The sequence below is a fragment of the Peromyscus maniculatus genome, chromosome 1 (genome assembly GCF_049852395.1).
Source record: "Peromyscus maniculatus bairdii isolate BWxNUB_F1_BW_parent chromosome 1, HU_Pman_BW_mat_3.1, whole genome shotgun sequence".
NCBI lineage: Eukaryota > Metazoa > Chordata > Mammalia > Rodentia > Cricetidae > Peromyscus > Peromyscus maniculatus.
In genome coordinates, this window is record NC_134852.1 from 146,593,265 (window position 1) to 146,615,961 (window position 22,697).

The 22,697-nt window shown below is 42.3% G+C and overlaps 2 long non-coding RNA genes across 2 annotated transcripts in view; one reads left to right on the forward strand and one right to left on the reverse strand.

Moving 5' to 3' along the window:
• LOC121832400 (uncharacterized) lies at positions 1 to 19,110 on the reverse strand. The gene is made up of 3 exons (XR_006076060.2): positions 18,127 to 19,110; positions 11,658 to 11,749; positions 1 to 356 (listed from the first exon to the last, which is right to left on the reverse strand). It is a non-coding gene; the product is annotated as an uncharacterized LOC121832400 (long non-coding RNA).
• Positions 18,610 to 22,697, forward strand: part of LOC102909112 (uncharacterized) — a 10,332-nt gene continuing 6,244 nt past the window's right edge. The window contains exon 1 of the long non-coding RNA XR_013045732.1: positions 18,610 to 19,114. This is a non-coding gene — a long non-coding RNA (uncharacterized LOC102909112). The remainder of the gene's footprint in view (positions 19,115 to 22,697) is intronic.

Here is a 22,697-nt window from a genome sequence, read left to right on the forward strand (position 1 = left end):
TTTGTAGATAACGTTCTGGAATTTAGTACATTTGAAGAAAAATTGGACTTCTTAGTGATAGTGCATTTTTCCCTCCTCTAAGACTAGAAGACACAGGGAGAGTTGACGTTTTCACTGCAGGATGTTTAGTAGGTCGTTCATCGTTGTTGTTTTTATTATTACTTTGGCACCAGGAGTTCAGTCTCTCTAAAACCACTTGAAGGGAAGAACAATTCTTACTTAGCGACTGCACTTGTACCAATGCACTCTGGTGTTCTCGAAGTCCTGGGATATTATGACCTTCCCCAAATCCAACCACAGGTAGCTTCTGTTCTTTTGTCCCATTTATCTCATTATGTCTTTATCAGCTTCAGACTCTAGGAAAGAAAAAAACAATGAAAAGTCATAGGCTGTTTTCTGGATTCTTCAATATGGTGTGTTTGTCTTTCACTGGAAAACAGAACTCACACCATGGATGCCATGCTTTTTATTCTTATAAATGCCCTCCATGGCGCTGTCAGTAGCTAGACACTTTAGGGTGAGCAGATCCAATAGTGGCCTCTGGCTCATGCCTTCAAATCCCCTCCCTTTGAGGGCTAACAGGAACTATGGCATGTGTGTAGGTGGGGGTCATCCACTGGAACATTAGCAATCTGCCCCACCACTGAACAAAAGTGACTGTCTTTGGCAGCAACCATCGATTGCCAATAGCTCCTCAGTTAGGGGTGGAGCCTCATGAGACCTTCTCCCATCCTCGCTGGTTGATCTTGTACAGGTCTAGTGCAGCTGACGACACAACTCAACCTTACTTTTTTATATATGGTCTCTCATGAAACTCAATGAGGCCCTGGCATCTGCCTGTCTCCACCACCACCACTGCTAGGGTAACAGATGCTGGCATCCCCATTCAGGTCTCTACACTTGTGAAGCAGACACTTTACTGAGCCATATCCCCAGCCTCCCACTATTTACTGAGCTTTCCAGATTCAGACTGATCCCTTCTTTGAACTACTTAGGTATCTGAGCCAACACACGACTATTCTCAGTGTGCTGTTCTACAAGGCGTTCTGGAGAATGACTGAGACAACAGCCCAGTCTCAGAAAATAAAAAGTTTGCAGATGGGCCAGGCAGTGGGGAAACACACCTTTAATCCCAGCACTCGGGAGGCAGAGCCAGGCGGATCTCTGTGAGTTCAAGGCCAGCCTGGTCTACAGAGCGAGATCCAGGAAAGGCAACAAAACTACACAGAGAAACTCTATCTCGAAAAACTAAACAGAAAACAACAACAACAAAAAAGAAGTTTGCAGATGCAAAATAGTTCAAGCTTGCAGGACTGGCAACAAATCAGTGGCCAGCTGCCAGTGCTTGCTCTAGATTTATCCCTCTCGTCACCCTCCATTCCCAGGGAGCTCCTTTTTCGTGTTTCTTAGACTACTTAAAGTTACAAAAAGACAGGGCTATCCCCCATTGGGAGCCCCATAGCAGAGCCTGCACTGAGGGTTAGTGTCTCCCAGAGCCTGGCTGTGGGCACTCCCTCATCCATTGTCACCTCCAAGAGCAGTGGAGAAACCTGAGATGCATTTGTGGCTAACTCATTCAGGGCCTTGGACCCCAAGCTCAGTGGGAGTATCTGAGTGGAGACCTGAATGTCCATACCTTCCTTAGGTGGTAGAACCCACCTCACTGGAGATCTCAAAGTCTCCAGACTTTCTATTGAGTACAGATCATCTCCTATTTTCATATTACTTTGAACATCTTCGTGTTAAATGCATGAGATCAATCACATTTCTTATTATCCATAACTAGGAAAAGGAATCTGAATATCCATCTTGTGTTTTAATTGTCTAAAATTTTTTTTGGAGATAGCAAATGGACATGACTTCTTTTTGGTTATTGAAAAGGCATATGTAAGTATGAGATGTTTGGTATTATCATATTGTGTTTTTCATTGTGTGTGTGTGTGTGTGTGTGTGCTTGCATTTGTGTGTACGTGTGCAATTGTACATGCTGGTGCATGCATGCATGGGTGTTGATCTGCTTTAGTTTCTGCTGCTGTTATAAACACCATGGCCAAAAGCAATCTGAGGAGGAAAAAGGTTAATTTGGCTTACAGGTTACAGCCCGTCTTCCGGGGAAACCATGGTAGAAGCTCAGGAAGGAACCTGGAGGCACACATGGAAGCATAGTCCGTGGAGGAACACCTTTTCCGTGGCTTGCCTAGTCTTATGTCTTATACAACCCAGGCCCACCTGCCCAGGGGTGGCAGAGCCCACAGTAGACTAGATCTTCCACATCAAAATATCAAGAAAATACTTCACTCACATGTCCACAGGCCCATCTGATAGAGGCAACATCTCAACTGTGGCTCCCTATTCCTAGATGACTCCATTTTGTGGCAAGTGGATAAAACCACCGTGCACACACATACGGGGGCCATGGGTTAGGTTGTGTGTCTTCCTTATTTTTTGAGACAGGGTGTCTCAAAAAGCTAGAGCCCACCAGACTAGACTGCCAGGCCAGTAAGCTCCAGGGAAAAGCCTGTCTCTGGCTCCCTGGAGCTGGGATTACAGACTCCTGCCATATCACCTGACTTTTTAAAATAACCATTCCACGGTCTGGTGGAACACTGGTTGGGTTGAAAAGGACAATGTTGGGGAAGCCATTCATGACAAATCGATGTCCAGGCGGGGACTGTCCACTTCACAGAGGAGCCACAGAAGCCATGTTCTCACCACGACAAATGACACTTCACAGTGAGGTTTTAAAAACGAAACCTGCTCTTACTGAAGCCATAGATGTTGTGTCCTCCCAACACAGTTCTCAGAATCTTTGCGGGGCATTGAGCAGTCAACAAGTATATACTTTATGCCTTGACTAAATTATATTAAAACAAAACAGATTAATCTCCAAAACTTAAGACTCTCCTCTTTTAGTTGATATCCTTTAAAACTTCATTTTGAAAATTATTAATCAAGAAAATTTATTAAAAGTTCTAAGCATGTTAATAGCTTTTAGATTCTTTATATTACTTGGAACTTCTTATTTTCTTTTCTTTTTTTTTTGGTTTTTTTTTCTGTTGTTCTTTTGTTTTGTTTTTCAAGTCAGGGTTTCTCTGTTTAGCTTTGGCTGTTCTGGAACTCACTCTAGAGACCAGGTTGGCCTTGAACTCATAAGGTATCTGCCTGCCTTGCCTCCTGAGTTCTGGGAATTAAAGCCACCACCTCCCAGCTATATTACTAGTAACAAGGGAAGCACTTGAATTATTTTTTTCAAACTTTAACTATTTAACATTTTTTTCTTAAATTGAGCTTTTGGTATGCCAGTTTGGGGCATAAGAACAATTGAGACAATTAGAGATTTATTTTAAAATTTTAAGACTAATTAAAAACATGAATGAGTAGGTGCAAAGACAGTATATAAAAGATAGTGGGCATAATTGACTGATTAAAGACATCAAAATGTCTAAATAGGTATTGAAGGTTTTTATTTTAAGTAACTTTTGACTTGAAAATTATTGATTCCTCAAAATTTGAAAAAATAGATTATTTTCTAAAACTTTTTATTATAAAAATACTTGCAGATAAGTGGAAACATCAAACACCAAAATTAACTCGACTCAAAGCCTACATACCTCAGTGAACTTCTACACAGTCAGAATAGGCATTCAGATTGGAAGATGTGGAACCTCGCATAGAATTGAACACTTTTAGTATTGAATATATTGTATGTACTTCTCTTCCACCAAAATGAATAAATTCATTACAGAATTAGAACTAGAAGAATAGCTTTATGTTTTTTTAAAGTGGGCTTCTTATTCCTTTTTTATGTTATATTGTACCTACATGTACATTTGTTTACATATATACATGTTATTGGATAGATTCCATATACGAGAATGTGCATTTTTTCTTTCTGAGATTTTGTGACCTTGTTTAATATAATACATTTATGTCTATCCATTTTCACTCAAATTTTTTAACTTTATTTTTCTTTAGAGCTGCATAGTATTCCATTTTGTATACGTACCAAATTTTTATTATCCATTCATCTGTTGATGGACAATTAAGTTGATCCCAATTCTTTCTATAATGGATAAAGCAGAAATAAACACGGAGTGCAAAATCTCTATGCTTAGGTATGGACTTCTCTGGGTATTAACTAATACAGCCATTGTAAAATTATTTTGGAGATTTCTCAAAAAAATTAAAAGTATAACTACCATACGATCCAACAATTTCACTCCTGGGCTTATACTCAGAGAATTCCATACCCAGCAATAAATTCTTGTTTATCCTTCCTTCTTCCCACCATACCTCTTGTTTGATCTTTCTCCCACGTGGCACATGACATTTTGCTGCCAGAGGGGAGGGTGTGATGGAGTCTCTCGTCAAAGGATGATCTTGTTTCACTTCGGCACGACCACAGGGGGATTAAACCAGGATGTTTCTCTTGTCTCCCCAGCACAGTAACTGTTTAAAAAATGGGACTTTGTCTCTAGGCCACATCTCCAAAAGCCACTTGAGGAATCCCATTCCTCCCATCAGGGACTCCAGTGGAGTCGCCTCTAGGTCACAGGCTGTCAGTAGAAGGCAGCAAGACTCTCTGGGAGGATTGTGCCTGTGATACTTTGGAGAGAAGGAAAGCGAATTGACTCCAGGCTTCACTGAGACATTTGAAGTCTGCTCAAATATAGCATTTCAGTTCAGAGCTTTCCCTGGGAGGGACAAAGCTTAGCCTGTCATCACAAGACAGAGTGGATAATTCTCAAGTGATTTCCCAAACTTTCAAGATCACCAGGAGTCCATTGATCTACTTTCCTCTCTCCTGCTCCTCAAGAGTGGTTTTCTACATTCTTATTAGTCTTGTCATTGAAAACCAAGGAGAGAAATTCAGTGGGGTCACTGGCTTTTAACCCAGAGGCTAGAGGAGGTCACAGTCACTATCAGCATTTGCTGGTGACATCCTCTCAGTTGTTCAGAGACAGGGGAATAAAGAGGCATTGTCAAGGATATCTGTTATCTAAGAAGTTTCCAGTTAATATTGTTGGCTAATAACTGGCTAAGTCTATCAAATCTACACAACCCTGCTTTTCACACAGAAAGACACATGGACATTTGTTGCCTCTTCTTGGGTTAATCGACCAGCAAGATGTGGCTTCTACCAGACAATCTCTGCTGAGGCTTCATCTTTCGGGTCCCATGGCAAGGTTAATAGTGGGCAATAGTGCAAAGACTCTACCAGCATCTTCATCAGAATGAAGGATTTAACCTTTGGCTGCCAAAGATGACCTTTTTAATAGCATGAAAATTCTGACACATTTACAAAGTCTTGCTGATTTTTGAAACTTGTTTTTTCCTTTCATGTCTGCTAGGGCAGGAGAAACACCAGGAAAAAGAAATCTTATCAGACTGCGAGTTAGTTCCTTTCAGTTCCAATAATTGTAGATTTCAGAGTATCAATTTCTGGTGCTCTAAAGCATGTCCACCTTTTTGCTTCTACAAATTGATTAAGCTTTTTATTTGATATCAGGAGCCTCCAGAGGGTTCTAACCTGTATTTCAACCTTTGAAGAAATTCATACCCAAGATATTGCTGCCGGACAATCTTCAAGGTCATTAATATAATGCTCAGAAATTTTCAGCTGAAAGTGAATTTAATCAGAGCTCTTTTCTATGTATCTCCTCATGGCATGATTCAAAAAGTGTTTTGCCTTTCAAGTGTCTGAGGAAGTCGGCTTTTATTATATTTACTTTGCACCTTTAAATGCAGGCAGAGGATTTGGGGACAAAGCATGATAAAATTGTTATCATAAAATAATAGCAGACTAACTGAAAGGGCTATAAATGTTGATGAGGAAATGTGAAGAATAATTTTTTAAGTTCCTTAGATTGTCCTATCTACAAATATATTCCAGAAACACTGATGGGAATTAAAAACCAGTAGATAGAAAGGTCATGTAGAGTAGAAAGACTTTCTTAAGGGAAAAGGTGATCAGTGGGTTTTCACTGTTGAAATGGCATGTTGTCATGGGTGACTGGGAGAAAACACTGATGAAGACACCAGATGACAATGTCTGCTTACTGGGGTTATGTATGCTCTTTAGTAGCTCAGATACAAAATGAAACAAGCATGTCCACTTTCTTAGGGGTCAATGTTTCCTTAAAAGAGACTCGAGGGGCTGGAGAGATGCATCAGTGATTAGGAGCACTGGTTGCTCTTATAGAGGTTTTGGGTTTGGTTCCCAGAACCCACATGCTGGCTCACAACCACCTGTAACTCCAATCCTAGGAAATCCAACAACCAGTTTTTGTCTTTGACAGGCACCAGGCCCACATAACATACAAGTGGTGCCATACATATAAAATAAAAGTAAAAGCATCTTTGAAAAAGAGACACAAGGAACAATATGGTGATATTTTATTTGTGCTGAAATGTGATTTCATTTGTATGTTAATACAGTTGCCTGGAGATCAGAGGTCATAACCATTAAGCAGAAGTCTGGCAGTGGTAGTACATGCCCTTAATCCGATCACATGGCAGGCAGAGTCAAGGACATAGCCAAGCAAGGTGACCTGAACTTTTAATCCCAGTACCAACCATAGAGACCTGGAGGTCTGTATAGACAGTCAGTGACAAGGAAGTCATGTGGTTGGGTTTAGAGCCAATGAGAAGGCAGAACAGAAAGGCAATAAAAAGACAGGTAACACAGGAGAAGGTCTCTCTCTCTCTCTCAGGGGAAGGACGGCAGCGAGTGGTAAGCTAAAGGCTGTTCACTAGTTAGTGCTCTGATCTCTTGGGCTTTTAACTCTGCTTAGCTCTGTGTTTCTTATTTAATAAGACCATTTAGAATTTCATCTACAGAACAATGAAAGACAGGTCAGTTTGGGGAGCTACAACCTACTCTTAGGATCATTCACACTCCAGAGAGAAGACCCTTGCACAAGAGCCCAGCCACCAACTGCTGGGTGACGATGGTGCCAGCAGAGTATGCTTGAGAAAGGATTGTGCTTGGAGCTGCTTTAAGGACTTCTCTGCCATCATGTTCCTAAGTACGTGCTGCTGACACTGTGGCATTTATCACTTGACTCTCCGACATCTCTAGATGAAAAAGAACAAGGCTTAGAGAAAGTTTGCACACAGACACCACATTGTTGGAAAGAAAATTCAGAGTTTTGTTTCATCCAACCTGCTTCAATAGCAACCCCTTCATGTGATGTATCCTGTACCATGTACTGCCTTCCTTGTCTAGAGTTGCACAATGCAGAGAACTCTCAGGACTGAGCTAGTCAATCAGACTCCCTTCCAGTCCAAGTTGGAGGCTCATGTCTCATGACTAAGCCATTTCTTGAGCCAATATTTCAAAGAATAAACAGGAAAGAAGGTATGTTGGAAGAAAAAAAGTGACTGCTTAAAAATAAAAAGAAGATAATTCATGACTTTGGCACGGACACCTAGTTCGTCGTGGCATGGGAACTTGGATTAAAAGTGGTTTTGTCTGTTTTTGTCTGTGTTACTCATAATTTTGATGTGCTGTTATTAGATACATCATAGTTCAGTTTTATATTTTCCAGATGAAAAACAAGGCATCTTTCCCATTATGAACTGTTCCTCTTTACCTTGAAATGTTCCTTCTACTTTGATAAGTACACCAGCATCCTTGTACCTGCTCTGAGTATGGCATACTTTCCTCCTTTTGTTTGCTTTGTGTTGACATCTTCATATTTAACATGCATCCCTTGTGAGGAACATTTAAATGGTTATTGTTTTCTGCCAAATCTGACAGTTTCAGTCTTTTACTTACAGGTGTTTAGTGCATTTACTTTTAGCGTAATTAGTAGAAGTTGGAATTCTTGAGCATTTCATTTTATGTTATATTTTTATTCTCTAGGTTTTTTTTGCCTTTTTATGTTAATCAAATGTTTTATAAATATATTTATTTGCTTTACTGGTATCTTTAAGCTCTACTTTGAAGGGATGCTCACAATAAGCTTGCTTAATGATAGTGTCTGTTTAGAATCTATACTATTTAGGGAACTTTACATGATACTTTTTATTCTTGATAGCTAGTATTTCTTTCTTTCCATTAGATAGCTAATACTGTATCACTCTAGTGTTTTATAATATTGGAATGTGATAATCACACAACAACACAATTCAAATTCATTCCATACTTTGGGAGATTACTGCTACATCTCTTACTTATGTTACAAATCTATATGCAGTATTTTTAAACTAGATACAAATGTTTAGTTTTTTAAAATAATGTTTTTATTTATTCTTTCAAATTCCCATACATTTGTGCAATGTATTTTGATCCTGTCCATCCATTAATACTTTCTCCCCAATTTCTCCTAGTGCCCCCCACCCCAAATTATTCTTCTTCTATTCTTCTTCTTCTTCTTCTTCTTCTTCTTCTTCTTCTTCTTCTTCTTCTTCTTCTTCTTCTTCTTCTTCTTCTTCTTTCTTCTTCTTCTCTTATTTTTCTGTTATTAATAACCCCTGAGTCCATTCATTGCTGCATGTATGTGAATGGGCATGGGGCCATCTGTGTGGACAGGAACAACCCACCAGTAGTCATGACCTCAAATCCAATGCCAGTGATCTCAGGAATTTCCCCCCATTGATATTGGAATACTGATGTCTGAAGTACTGAAGTCTTATGCAGCTCCTGGGAGTTCATGTATGCAGTACCATGTCATGGATGAAGGACAGCATTCCATAGCACTTCTTCCCATCTTCTTACCCACCCCACCACCTTGATGGTCACTATGCCTCCCATATGGGTAGGGTGATATAGATGATTTAAATACTTGTTTTTTTTTATAATACATTATAATGAGTAAAAAAAAAAAGTGTAACTTAGAACTATTTCCTGCCTGTTAGCCACTTTTGCAATTGTGTTTCCTTTATCCTTCAACCTGGGTCTTTGTCAGGTGAGGGCTTGTTCTGTAAGAGCACAGGAAATTGCTACTAGCAAGCCATCCTCACTTGGTTTGTGGGAAAGCATCCTTACTTCATTTTCAGTAGTGAGAGAGACTGTCAGCACATAGAAGCGAACAGTGTTTTCCATCCAGCTCTTTAAACCATCCTAGCCCATTGTCTTTGGTCCTCCATTGTTTTAATGAGAAACCAGTGATTTTTTTTCTAAGTTTTGCTTGCCTGTCAACCACCCATTTTCCCCCCATGGTGCTTCTGCATTTCTTTACTTCATTTGGAGGAATACAAGTGTAATCTGTCTTGGGGTCGTTCTCTGCTTACACTGCTTCAGTGTTGCTCACTTCCTTGAATCTCTAAAGCAGTTTTCTTATCCAATCTCTGATATTTCCCATCTTTATTTCTTCAAAGTATTTTTCTGCTCCAGCCTTGCTCTCCTCTCTTCTCAGAAGTCTGCCCCATTGAAGATGGCCCTGCAGAATTCTAGAGGTCTGTTTCTTTGTCTTCAATATATGCATCAGCTACTTTTCTCGTTGTTGTGCCCAAACACCCAAGAAGAAGCAACTTAAGAGAAGAAGAGCCTGTTTGGGTTCGTGTTTGAAGCTATGGCCATCGTGAATGACAGGCTTGAGAGTGCAGGAGGCTCCAGGCATCATGGGCGAAGTGTGAAGCTGTGTGAGCATATCTGAGCGGGTCACATGGTGGCAGGAGCATGAAGCTCCAGAAACAGAGGAGAGAAAGTGGGCGGGACTAGAAACCTCAAGACCTCCCCACAGCGATCCCCTTTTAAAGGTTCCTCAAACTCCCCAAACAGTAAGACCCTTCCTAGAGGACAAGTATTCAGACACATGAGCCTATGGGTAGATGCTACATTCAAGCCACGACAATACTCCTTTTTCTACACCTGAGGCTGGCCTTTTCAATAGATTTGATCATGCATTTTCATCTCTTTACTATCTCCAATCTGCCGTTAGACATAATAGGCAGAGTTTGAACTTTCAGCTATTTTTTTTCAAGTCTAAAATTCCCATTTGGTTTCATCTTAATAGTTTCTAGACTTTTGTTCCTGTTTCTTATCTGTTCATTCGTGAGAAACACATTTTCCTTTAATTATTTGAAAATATTTCTGCCAGTAGTTTTAAAGAACTTGTCTCCTAAGATCAGAATATAGGCTACCTGAAATTAAGTTTAAGTTGCTTGTATTTCTTCCCATGTCTAGTGATTTTGGACTCAACAATGGACACTGTAAATCATTTATTTAGTAACTCCGGATTCTGTTATCTATCTTTGAAGAGAATTGACTGGTTCTAGCAGGAAGTTCAGTTTTCAGATAGCCGCGTTACCTCATTTTCATGCCCTCTTTGTCTGGAACTGTGGAAAGCATGTGGTGCTCCCTAGGCCTGGTAGCTTGTCATAATTTATATACGTTTTGTTAGCAATACTGCAGATCCAGCCCAAGATCTTGTATACACAGGCTAGGCAAATTATACATCACCCAGCTACATTTCTAGCTAACTTACTGGAATTTTATTTATTTATTTATTTATTTATTTATTTATTTATTTATTTATTTATTTATTTATCTTTTTGTTTTGTTTTGTTTTTTCGAGACAGGGTTTCTCTGGGTAGTTTTGGTGCCTGTCCTGGATCTTGATCTGTAGACAATGCTGGCTTTGAACTCACAGAGATCTGCCTGTCTCTGCCTCCCGAGTGCTGGGATTAAAGGCGTGTGCCACCACTGCCTGGCTGGAATTTTATATCTAAATTAAAAGTTAATGTGTGCCTTTGGTTTTATAGTTTTACTTGCATGTTCTAAAACAGCTCTTATTCCAGGATGGTAAAACTCTTGCTCAGAAATTCAGCCTCTGTGAAATCTCAGAGGCTGTCCACACTGTTAGAGCGTGTTCATGTGGAACCTTCAGTGGGTCAAGGTTGTGACTCTAGCATGCTCAGGTCAGTATTCTCCCCTTCCTACGAGGCCACTGATGCTCCCATGCTGTGTCTGGTTGTGTTTCATTTGCTGTAAATGAGCCTCATTTGTTCTGATCTTGAACATGCTCAGCCCAGCCCTCAGACACAGACTGATGGGGTTAACCATATCAATTCTGGGGGGCCCTCTTTGCACATCTTTCTCCCACCTGATGCCATCCTTGACCCGGAAGGAAAAAAGTCACAACAGTAAGGTCAATTGCTAATTTTGCACAGCAGGGCAGCAGATACAGTATGTACAAGGAGAAAAATCTAGAACAAGAGAATAACAGCTTTGCTTACAGTGGTGCCTTCAAAGGACCAACAGTGAAACTCTTCCACACGGCCCCTGCTGGGGAGGGAGGGCAGAGGGCTTTGTTTTCACTTAGACATTCTTTACGATTGGGAATGACACAATGTAGTGGTGATTTCCTTATTACTCAATAGACATCATACACACTTAGTCCTTTCAGTCATTATGCCTTCCCACATCATCGCATGTGGGCATTATTTTATTTAAAGATATTAAGTAGGCTACCATCTAAGTCTGGCTGTGTTCAGTTCTCCATGTACATGAGAGGAGCCCCACTCAGAGCTGAGTCCCACCACGTCTCCCAGGGTATTTCCCTGTATTTCAGTTTGCTGCCATGTCAGCACAGCCTGATTTATCTTAAGCAAGCTCTGCAAGCTGGCTAGGCACCTAGACAAGCATGCGAATTTCAGTAAATAATAGGAAATGTTAAGAGAACTCATCATGTCTGAACTGGGAGACAGACCAGACTGGGTGTGAATCCCTAATTCCACCATCTTGGCTCCTTCTTTTTCTTCTTTCTTGCATGTCACCTGGTTTCTTGCTATCCTGCAGCTCCTGCAATAATAATAAAAAAAAGGGTGAAGAATCAATTAGAAATGCCTTTTACTGTGTTCCCGTCCTTGGCAGGGGCAATGTGGCGCCTTCTGCTCTCAGCAAAGACTCTGGGAGGGTTGTGTGGGTTTAGAGGCTCAATTAAATGCTCAGAATGGTTTCTTCTCTAACCATGTGCTCAGCGACTTGGTCTTTAAGATGGCATCAACATTTACGGTTTGAAACTTTGGGAGGAGTGTGGGTTGTCACTGAAATAAAAACAGAGCCTTCCCTGGCTTTATTGGGGAGTTTTTGTTAGGGTTTGCTGTACTTTTCACCTTGACATTTATGCTAAAATTTAGAGTGTTTGATCTCCCCTCCTCTGCTCCCTTCCTCACTCGATGAGGAGAATAATAAGATCTTTGCAATAGTTGTGAAAGGAGGAAAAAGAGACAACCGTGGAGATGTTTCCCTGTAGCTCATTGCAAGGCAAATGCAATTTTAAGCAGTAGGAAAAAATCCTTCTGGGGTAGATAGGAAATAACTCTGGAGAGGCCAATGCCTGTAATTTTGATCACGAAATTAAAAATGCAATCATTCTGCACACATTTCAATCCAAGCCTGTGTCTTTAGTTATTCTTTATTCTGATAAGATAGTACAAAATTCTGTAGCTTTCTCTGGGAAGAAAATAACTGTACTCACACAGTCACACATCCGGCACTGTTCTGCTTTCTGGAGGCTGGGCTACATTTGGCTCTGGGTGACTAGCAGCGTGTTTCCCCTTGAACACGCTGGGGATGTGGGTTAGGGAAGCGCTGGGTTATTTGTAAGCTTGTTGCAGGGAGAGGTCTGACAGGGAAAGCAGGGGAAACTGCCTTAGCAGAAGCTGCAGTGTCCTTTTCAAAGACACAAAACACAGACTTTGAGAGTGTTTGCCTTAAAGGACATGGGACAAAAGGAATCACCCAGGGCCACACAGTTTTGACAGAAGATTGCCCCTCACATGGCATGGACAGACCTGGGTAAAACCTTTGAGTTCAATGTGATGATGGTGAAGTGTAGACTTGAAAACACACACACACACACACACACACACACACACACACACACACACACACACACACACACACTGTGTACTCTAAATCATAACATGCAAAGCTATCTACTTCCTGATATGGATGTCATTTCTTTTCTAGTTGTAAAGTCTCTAGCGCTGTTCATTAAGGGTCTTGGTCCTCCTGTCCTGTCTCCCTTCACATACTTGTCTGAGTTTGGGGTAAGCCAGCAGCTACTGCAGGTTGCTGTCAATAAACCGGAGACAGGAATGGAAAGGCGAGAGCAGACATTGTGCAGACACACCGTATCTGGAGACACTGATAAGCATCCGGCCCCAGAGAGGATGCTGTGCAGGTGAGAGTCCCGGCTGAGGCCTTGTTGCTTGCTTTGGCCTTCTGGGGACAGGACAGAGTCTGCTTAAAGGGGGAATCAGGAAATGGTACCTAATCTATCCCAGGGTTCTGAGAGGGAAGCATGCAGAATGTCGGCTTCAGGAGACAGATAGATAAGGAAGGACATTTGGAAATAAGAATCAAAGCTGAACAGGAAATGCTAAGAGGTTAGGAGCCAAAGTGCACTTGAAATTAGAGAAAGGGCATCTGCAAGACGACATTTACCAGCTTTAATAAATCTACCTCTTTTTTATGCTAAATCTTCGAGTTTCAGAATTACTTTAACACTAATTCATATTGTAAAAGTAACATGTGGGGTGTAGTTCAAAAGTCAACCCACAGACAAAACAAAGCCACCACCCCAAGGTAAAGCTTGCTGCCCACACAGCCGTACCCCCACTCAGCACATTGAATTGCTATGTATTTGTAGCTGTGTTTCTTGTGTAAACACCTGGGAAGTTTATTTTCTTACAAACACATGCACACAAGTGACATGTGCATGCTGATTCTCTTTAGCGTTTGGAGGTAAATAAAGGCACATGTTGGTAGGTAATCCTCGCATTCTGCTTTGCACAGGACCCCATCTCTTAATGGCATTATAGATGATAATGTGTGCATTAGCCACAGTGCCTTCAGCAGCCTCTTTGTGTATTTTTTTTTCTCGCCCTTTTCAACATTGAGAACATCCATATATGTGTCTTTGTGGACTTTTAACTGTAGAATAAATTCCTGAAAGTGGAACTGATGGGCTAATTTCATTTGAGAATAGTAATCCTATTTTTATAATCCTTTTAATCCTCTCTGCCGGGCCCATTTGAGAGGGCCTCTTTCTCAAGCCCCCTGGCCTTGATAGTTAATGATTGTTTTTTAAAGACTGTTTCAATTGGCATTTACTTAATTGTATATTAAGTTGAAAGTCTTAGGCTTTATTCAGTGTGTGTTGTTTTTCCCCCGTTACCGCTGCTCATTTTTTTTCCCTCTTCATTATTTTCTTTTCCCTACTGATTTACAGTTTGGGGCCATATGTGCTACAAAAGTTTTTCCTTAACGAAATACCTTTTGCTTACATGTCTTTTTTCTTTTACTTTTGATGAACTACTGTTCCTACATCATATACATTTGGAGATAATATTAAGAATAGAGATACTATCCTTATACTTTTAATATTTCTCTACTTTGATATTTTACATTTCCATGTTTGATCTATCTGGAAATAATTTGGGTGAGAAAAGAAAAGGTAGAAATGCCAGTGTCTGCCCTTTGATCTTTTCCTTGTGTATCTGAAAGGCCACCTTTATCACATTTAAAATTCCCAGGCGTATTTTATGCTCGGCCTTTGGGCGCCTCTGCCCCGTGTCTGCGCTCCCTTCCGGGTCCCATCTGAAGGACGTGGATCTCTGTGGCTCTCATGCTCGCTTTCACATCTGTTATTTCATTGAGCGGGCTGGATCCCTGGGTTTTCTTGTTCTTTGACCACTCGCTAGACTCTCCAGAAGGTTCATCTTCTTTTTCTCAAGCCCCTCATTGGTTCTGATTGGGGTTGTAAGGCTTTTAGACTGAGTCCGAGGGAACTCACATTTCACTGCACCAAACCCTTCTAGACAATTGCAAAATGTGTTTAAATGTTCTCCGTATTTCTTTGATGCCCCAGTATTTTGGGTTCCTTTTGTTGTTGTTAATTTTTTTGCTAACATTTACAAGTATTATTTTCCTCGTTGTCTTATTAGGTGTTTATTTAATTTACAGGAAAGCTGTCGATTTTTACATATAAATTTTCAGGCCAGTGTATTAAATTTTCTTACTGAAGTTACACTGAGTTTGAAAACTCCTTTGTGTATGTGTATGTGTGTGTAATTTTTTCACTTATTTAAGATTTATCAACAATTATTTAACAGGTTTATCAACAAATCTGCTATTTTTCTGATTCTTTTCCTAAACTCTATTCCACAGAAATGCATGTGCGTGCGCGCGCGCGCGCGCGCACACACACACACACACACACACACACACACACACACACATACACGCACATTCACAAATCCTTTACTTTGTTCTCAGTGGCAAGTGGGGTCATGAAGAATTGAAATGTTCCAGCTCGTCATACACTGGCTGGCCCAGAGGTGGCACTCAACCAGTCACAGTGAATGAGTCAGTGCCAGGATCTGGGCATCCAGAGGAGCTGGGAAGGCTCCAGTAACACCTTGATGCTGATGCCGCCTCCTGGCAGCCATGTTCTTCTTCCTTGCCTGGCTCCAGCAGCCTGGGACTCACTGTACAGCAGCAGGAGCAGCAGCAGCGAGGAAACCGTATGGTGACTCTGAAGAGGCAGTTTCTAATTTCCTGAGAAAACTGGACAAAGTGCGGACCCTCTCCTGGTGTAGAATGGAAACAGAAGGCATGCTCCTTACAGAGTCGGGGCCAAGGCCAGCTACAAAACGTCACCCCTCATATGCTAATGTATTTATTTCATTGTAGGACTTTGTGGCTTGTTAAGCATTCTGTTTTCAGGTTATTAACAACTTACATTTTTAAAGGCCATAGAGTTTGTTGGATTTTATTTTCTATTCCCTGTAAGATAATCATATGGATGTGATTTTTTTCTCCTCAATAATTTGTGTGTGAGCTAAATAACATTAACAAATTTGATAAGAAGTAAATAAATTATCCTTGTGTCTCTAAGATAAATCCTACATTCAAAGGTAACTTTGGATAGTGTAACTTTTATTTGCAACTATTATGCTTAAATTTCTTTTTCCTTCTTCCTTTCTACTCATTTATATTATTACTTTGTTACCTTTTTGACAGTGTCTGGTACTGGGGCCAAGGCAGGCTTCCATCGCTAAGCAATCCTGAGGATTGGCATTGCAAACAGAGCTGACACACCCAGATTATACCTAGGAATCTTGAATCTGTGTTAATAAAGAAGACAGTTTAATTTCCTTCTTTTACAATGTAGTTTTCAACATTGTAGTTTATAAGATATTTTACTTTTATTTGTAATTTTGTATATGTATGCCTGTGTATGTTTGTGTGCATGAGTACTGTGCCTACAACAACCAGAGAAGAACATCAGATCCCCTCAAGCTTGTGTTACAGGTTGTTGTGAGCCACCAGACCTGGGTACTGGGAGCTGAGCTGCAGGAATAGCAAACATTCTTGACCAGTGAGCTCTCTGGAGCCCTACCAGGTGGGGTTTTAGAGCTTTCCCAAGCATGCATAGCTTAGAGGCTTTCCCCTGTTTCTGTTTGCTGGAAATGTTCACATAAAATATGAAATAAGCGTTTCTGCAAACTATGGGTGTAAACAGGATAGTTGTTTTGAAGATTTTTATGTTATTAAAACTTTTGATGTTTGTATGCATTTATTATCTTTTATGCGTGTGAGTATTTTGCATATATATATATATATATATATATATATATATATATATATATATATATATGTCTTCGCATCATTTCACCTGATACCTGTGGAAGCCAGAAGAGGGCATCAGATCCCCTGGGACTTGGGTGCTGGCTGCTGGCTGCTAGGAATTGGACTCTTCTCTGTGGGAGTATCCAGTGCTTTTAACTGTTGAGCCACCTTCCAGTTCCCAATTTATGTTTTTTTTTTTTTTCAAGACAGGGTTTCTCTGTGTAGCTTTGCGCCCCAATTTATGTTTTTGTTTGTTTGTTTGTTTTTGTTGGTGGTGGTGGTGGTGTTTTTTGTTTGTTTGATTTTTGGACTATTTGTGGCTCTTTATTTCTATTTTAATGTCTGTTGGCCAGTGTTCCTATGATACCTAGATCACAAAATCTTTCTAAATGCAACAGAAAAACCCTAGTGATGAAAGCATATTAATAAACATGAATGAATTAAAATAAAATGTTTATGACAAAAGGTTCCATAAAGCAAGCTTAAAAGGGAAGCCGCAGTTGTGTGGATGAGACATACAGTTCTCATGAATTAACTGAAGTCCCTTTCACACAGATTTGAGGTCCTGAGTCCAGCTCCCCTAGCGTGGATTCATGCGGAGAAGGATCGGTTGCAGATATAGCTTGTCGTTGTGTGGTCCCACGTTGGAGTGCTAACGTAATAGAACTGGTGTTCTGATTAGACAAGGAGGTTGAAAGCAGACACATCCTGACAAACAGGGGCCATGGACACAAAGGTAAGGCAGAGACTGGAGTGACACTGCCACCAGCCAAGGAAAATGTGGTTAGCTGGAAGCTAGAGGAGGCAAGGACTGTTCATCCGGGTCTCTGGGGAGACGAGGGCTCTGCTTACACCGTGGGTTAGAACTTCTGAACATCCGGGATGCTGTAAAAGGCATGGGCTACCACATCCGGTTAAATTTCTGCTTTTTTTTTTTTTTTTTTTTTTTTTTTTTTGGTTTTTCGAGACAGGGTTTCTCTGTGTAGCTTTGCGCCTTTCCTGGAACTCACTTGGTAGCCCAGGCTGGCCTCGAACTCACAGAGATCCGCCTGGCTCTGCCTCCCGAGTGCTGGGATTAAAGGCGTGTGCCACCACCGCCCGGCTAAATTTCTGCTTTTTAACACATCTAGTTTGTGGTACTTTGTTATAGTTGCTCTGGAAAGCTAATATAAGGAATTACATAATTTCCAAAGAATGAACATCCAGAATATGCTAAGAGTCCTGCAAGTCAGTAAGAAAGGGACAAAGTACACCTCGTGAAAATGGGCGAAGCATGTGCATTGGAAAGTAGTTGATGCACATGTCTTTCTAGATATAGGTTTTACAATCCATTCATCTTTTAAATTGCATACCATATTGCTTGAGACAGTCAAAGATTTCCCATAGTGGTGTGATGATGATATCTTGCCGGCTAATAATTTAATTCTATTAATAAATTAAAAGTAATTTGGTTATCCATGTTGATTAAACATGAGACGGGCTAGAAGGGCAAGGGTAATCTGTCAACTGTGATAATCAAAATCAGAACCTTTACTCACTCATCCACTGTCAGCAGAAAGCTGGGTGGGCATTTGATATGCTGGGCACTGGTGATGTCACATCCAGACTCCTGTATGCTCCTTCCATATCCATTACATTTGGAGCTGGCTCAAGGTGACGTAGATGTTCTCCTGCAGATCTGTGTGGAAGTGGAGGAGTTTTCCCCCACGGGGTGAAGGGATCCTTATCTTCTCCCAGTCCATGTCTCTATGCTGTGTGGCCTGCAGTAATTCAAGTGTATGGCCCACAGATAACAGAAACCATTTCTAACGTCCCGTAGGCTTGAGGATCAGTCATGTGCACAGAAACCTATAGCTCCTACGCATACTCCTTGGAAATGCTCGAGCTTGTTCCCTTTTCAGAGAATATTGCCAAGACCACTGTGTCCTGATTCTGAGCTTCTCACTTCATCCACAGCTCTCTATGGTCTATGAGGTCACAAACACCTCCCCAAAGAGGCGCCAGCTTGGAGAACTGTCCAGGCAACAGAGCCTGTCAGCCTCACAGGAAATTGGTGGGACAGAAGCCAATTTCCTTTGGCTGTTCTCATCCAACTGCTATCCCAGAGCAAGAGAGAATTAATCTGCCAATGAGAACTTGGTCTCTGCCTGAGAGATCAGCTTCCGGGATAAGCCACAGGGCAACATCAATTCTGTGCCTATGTGCTGTGAGCAGTGTGGGGCCAGCTCACCTGGGACAGCTTCCTTTTGCACTGTGCAGACAGCAGGGGGTTCCCACCATTGGTTGGAACAGAGTGGAAGATCCAGCAAAAATATTCAATTGCTGCTGTTTAGAGACGTGTACTGGATACCTGGAGGACCCGGCAGGAGGTTTTTGGATGCATCTGTATCTCATGTTCACAAAACAGTCCCTCCGCTCATCTGTGTGAGGCGAGCTCCATCTAAGTACGCAATTTCATGATTAAGTGCACAGCATCTAGCGGAGCAGAGATGTAGACCGAGTTCCACCAGCCTTGCTTGGTCTTAGGTAATTTCCCACTTTTTCTGGGCATTCCAAATTCTGTTTGATATATCTAATGGGCCAATGTTCAAAGGGTACTTCGATAATTTATGTCAAGCTTTGGGGGTGGGGAGTGATAAGACCTGAATCAAGATGCCTGCTCACAGTTAGTTCATTGAGACATTCTCTACTGGTAAAAGGAGTTCCTGACATGTACCCAGGATAAGAAGACACTGGGTGGGGGAAGGGGCATGGCACTCTCCTGACTCTGACTTTCTAGTGCGACATTTCTGCTATAAAGGAGGACAAATAGAGAAGGACACATTTTCAATCCCTACCCCTTGGTTTAGTGGCAAGTTTTCTTCTTCAGGAAACAAACAAACAAAAAACTTTCTGGAAAATGTAAGCTCTGGTACTGCCATCTATCTGATAAGTTTGCATGAGATTTTTTTTTCTTCTTTTTTATCAATTACGCTCATACTTTAACTGTGGATTTTTACCCTAGGCGGCCCTTTTGATTCTTCCCGCCAAGTGCAAATTTAGCAGAGTGCCTGTTCATTTTCTTTGCTGGTAATTACTTGGTTTATGTGTTCCTTTCTCTTCCCTTCTGGACCTGGCTGGTGAGGTTTCTGCTCTCTTGGGCTTCAAGGTGACTGGCACAAAAAGTGAGCTGTTCAGCTGTTGTTTAAGACAATGTCTTTGGGGCTGTGGGTTTGTCAGATCTCTTTGGATTCTTTCTTCATGTTGGTCAGACTCAGATGCCTCATTCTGGATTCCTGAGCTGTCATATCTCTTTGGAGGCTGTCCAGGTTCTCAGGACAGGGACCACAGTATGGTGGCTTCTTTCCTCATTAGGCAATGGGCTGAGAGAACATGCACCGGGCTGCAATTCATACCTTGGAGTCTTTCTTGGTGTGTATTTAAAGGTGTAGGTTAGAGTCTGGGAGAGAGGGGCACTTACAGGTGGAAACTCTTCCTGGATTAGGAATAGGCATCTTCTAAGTGTGAATCTTGGGTTTGGCCAGCTCTGGACCCAGATCTGGCTGCGTGGTTCCTCCATGTACCCCCTGTAGACACTGGGACCACACGGAGCATGCTGTACAGGCTCCCCTCATCTGTCTAAGAATGTGGCAGAAGCCTCCAGGATTCCTTCCCATCCTCTCTACCCTTTCTCATCCCAGCATCATCTATACCACTAATCACCCTTGGCACTGCTGGCCTTTGTTGCAGGAGGAGAAGGCTCTTTGGATTTCATTGCTATCTCTCCCAACCCCCCTGTGTTTCCAAGGCTTCAGTTTCTGACCTCAATTTTGATGGAGCCGTTTCAGGTGCCAAGTCTGCATGGATGGGCTTAGCATAGCGCACAGGATGGTGTTCCATTCCTCTTTGAAATGCCTTGAGGAAGACTCCAGGCCTGAGGGCTGGAGTGAAAACCTCTTTTGAGAGCTGTCTAGCCAGTAAGACACTGCTCAGTTCCCCACACATCACCCCATCTATCGAGGTCTTTGAAGCTCTGCTCTATGAAGAAAGAAACTGAGTCACAGAAGGTTCAAACCATGGACTGAAACCTCAAAAATCAAGAGCTGAAATAAACATTTCTTCTTTGAAAGCTGATTGTCTGGGGTATTACGTCACAGTGATGGAGAACTGACTGACACATAGGGCCTACAATACTCTGTCTACATGGGTACTCAGAAGGCCACTGCCCCCATTGTTGTTGACAGAACTCTTTCTGCATCCATCCCCTATCCTTGGTCTAAGTTCCTCAAAAATGACAAAGATTGTTCTGTGTCATATCTGAGTGCTACATGAGTGGCCCAAGATGGGCAGGTACTTACAGAAGATGAGGTTCACCTGAGTCCCTACAGGGACTAGTTTCTAGGCAGGGAGGTCAAATCTCTACCAGTGCTTCCTCTTTTCCATTACTTGAAACTCACCAGTGGCCATGCTTCATAGATGCACAGTGACCTTTGACATCGCCAGTCTGTCTTTCCAGGGACAGGGCCCTGAGCAGATGTTTGATCTGTGAGGACATAGCTGAAGTCTCCAGGGGAGCCTGAGCACAGCAAGGGGGACAGAGTGGGTGGTGCACCTACATGTGTGCACCCACTCAAGCTCCATTGCTCAAGCACACACTCATGCAAAAACACACACGCTGTAGTGTCCACATGTGGGGAAGAGCAGGAAGTCTTCCCAGACTGTTTCATATGTCCAGATGGGTCCGGGAGGTGTGAACAGGGGTTAGAAGACCCCACACCTCTGAGATTTTAAGCAGATTCTCACAGAGGTAGGAGCATGGTTAGTTTTAGATCCAAATATTTGGTTGTTGCCATAGAGACAGAGGCCCTTGCTCATAATCCATCCTTCTCATTCTACCATGATTGGGATCTGGACCCTCGCTTTAAAAGCAATCCATCTGAGGCCCAAATGGGGACAAAGGAGACTTGACAGTGGTGTCCATGGAGCTTTTACTGGATGCTGTGGGATGCTCAGTCAAAGGCTGACCTCAGTGGGGTCATAGCTCTGTTCTATAAATGGCTTTTTTCAGGCTCCAAGTGGGTGCCCTTGCCACCAAGGATTGACCATTTGGGCAAGAAGGTACCATTTTCCTGCCCTGACATTGTTGTGTCCAGAATGTGGGAGCCTGTGGGTCATTCTTCTATTTCTCTGTCTCTGTCTCTGTCTCTCTGTGTCTGTCTGTCTGTCTGTCTGTCTGTCTGTGTGTGTGTGTGTGTGTGTGGTGTAGAGGTCCTCTGCTGTCCCACTGCTGGTGTGAGGAATGGGATCTCCTGTAGTTATGACTATGCTGTGGATAAGACCAGGACAGGATCGAGACAAAAATCACTGTAATTCCTTTGTATGGACACCACTGCCCCCCCCCCCCTCCCGGAGCTGCCTGCCTGTTCCTTCTGCACTCCTCTCTTCCCCATCTTTTCTCAATGGTCTAGGGCTGGCTTATAGATCTGAGCTTGCATAAGCCAGGAATCCATCCTACCTGGCTTCTCCAATAGGTCCCTAGCTGACCCAACAAATCTAGACTAACGGCTGATCTTTGGGCCAAAGAGCTAGATGGCACTGTTAGACTTGCCTTTATCAGAAAAACCATGATAAGAGGAAGTATAAGTGAGGTGGAGCCAGGCGTGAGGGAAAGCCACATAGGGGCATGTGTGAAGCCTGTTCACAGGAGGCTTTCTCACGCGAAGTCTCTGAGCCTTGGCTCCTGACTGTGCCCTGGATGCTCTGAGGAAGTTCGTTCTCTCGTTCTTCCCACAACTCTTCATTCTGCCAAGAGACCTGGATGTCAGGAGGCCACTGCTTCGCCTTTATTCTGCCCTCTCAACAGGGCTGTCCTTTCTCTGAAGTTATGCTCAGACAGATCTGGAGAACATATTTGGTCCTGGTCAAAGAAGCCCCTGGGTTGATCCTGGAACCCAGCCCAGGCCTGGACAGTTGGAATCTCTTGGGGGCTGAGAGCTTTGTCTCTGGTGCTGCCATTTGTGAGTCTTGTGACTGAGTGGGGGATGGACGGACATGTACAGAAGCAGCAGTAGGATCACCCTCTGTGAGTCAGTTGGAAGGCAGGGACGGTTCCAGGGAAGGTCATGTCCAG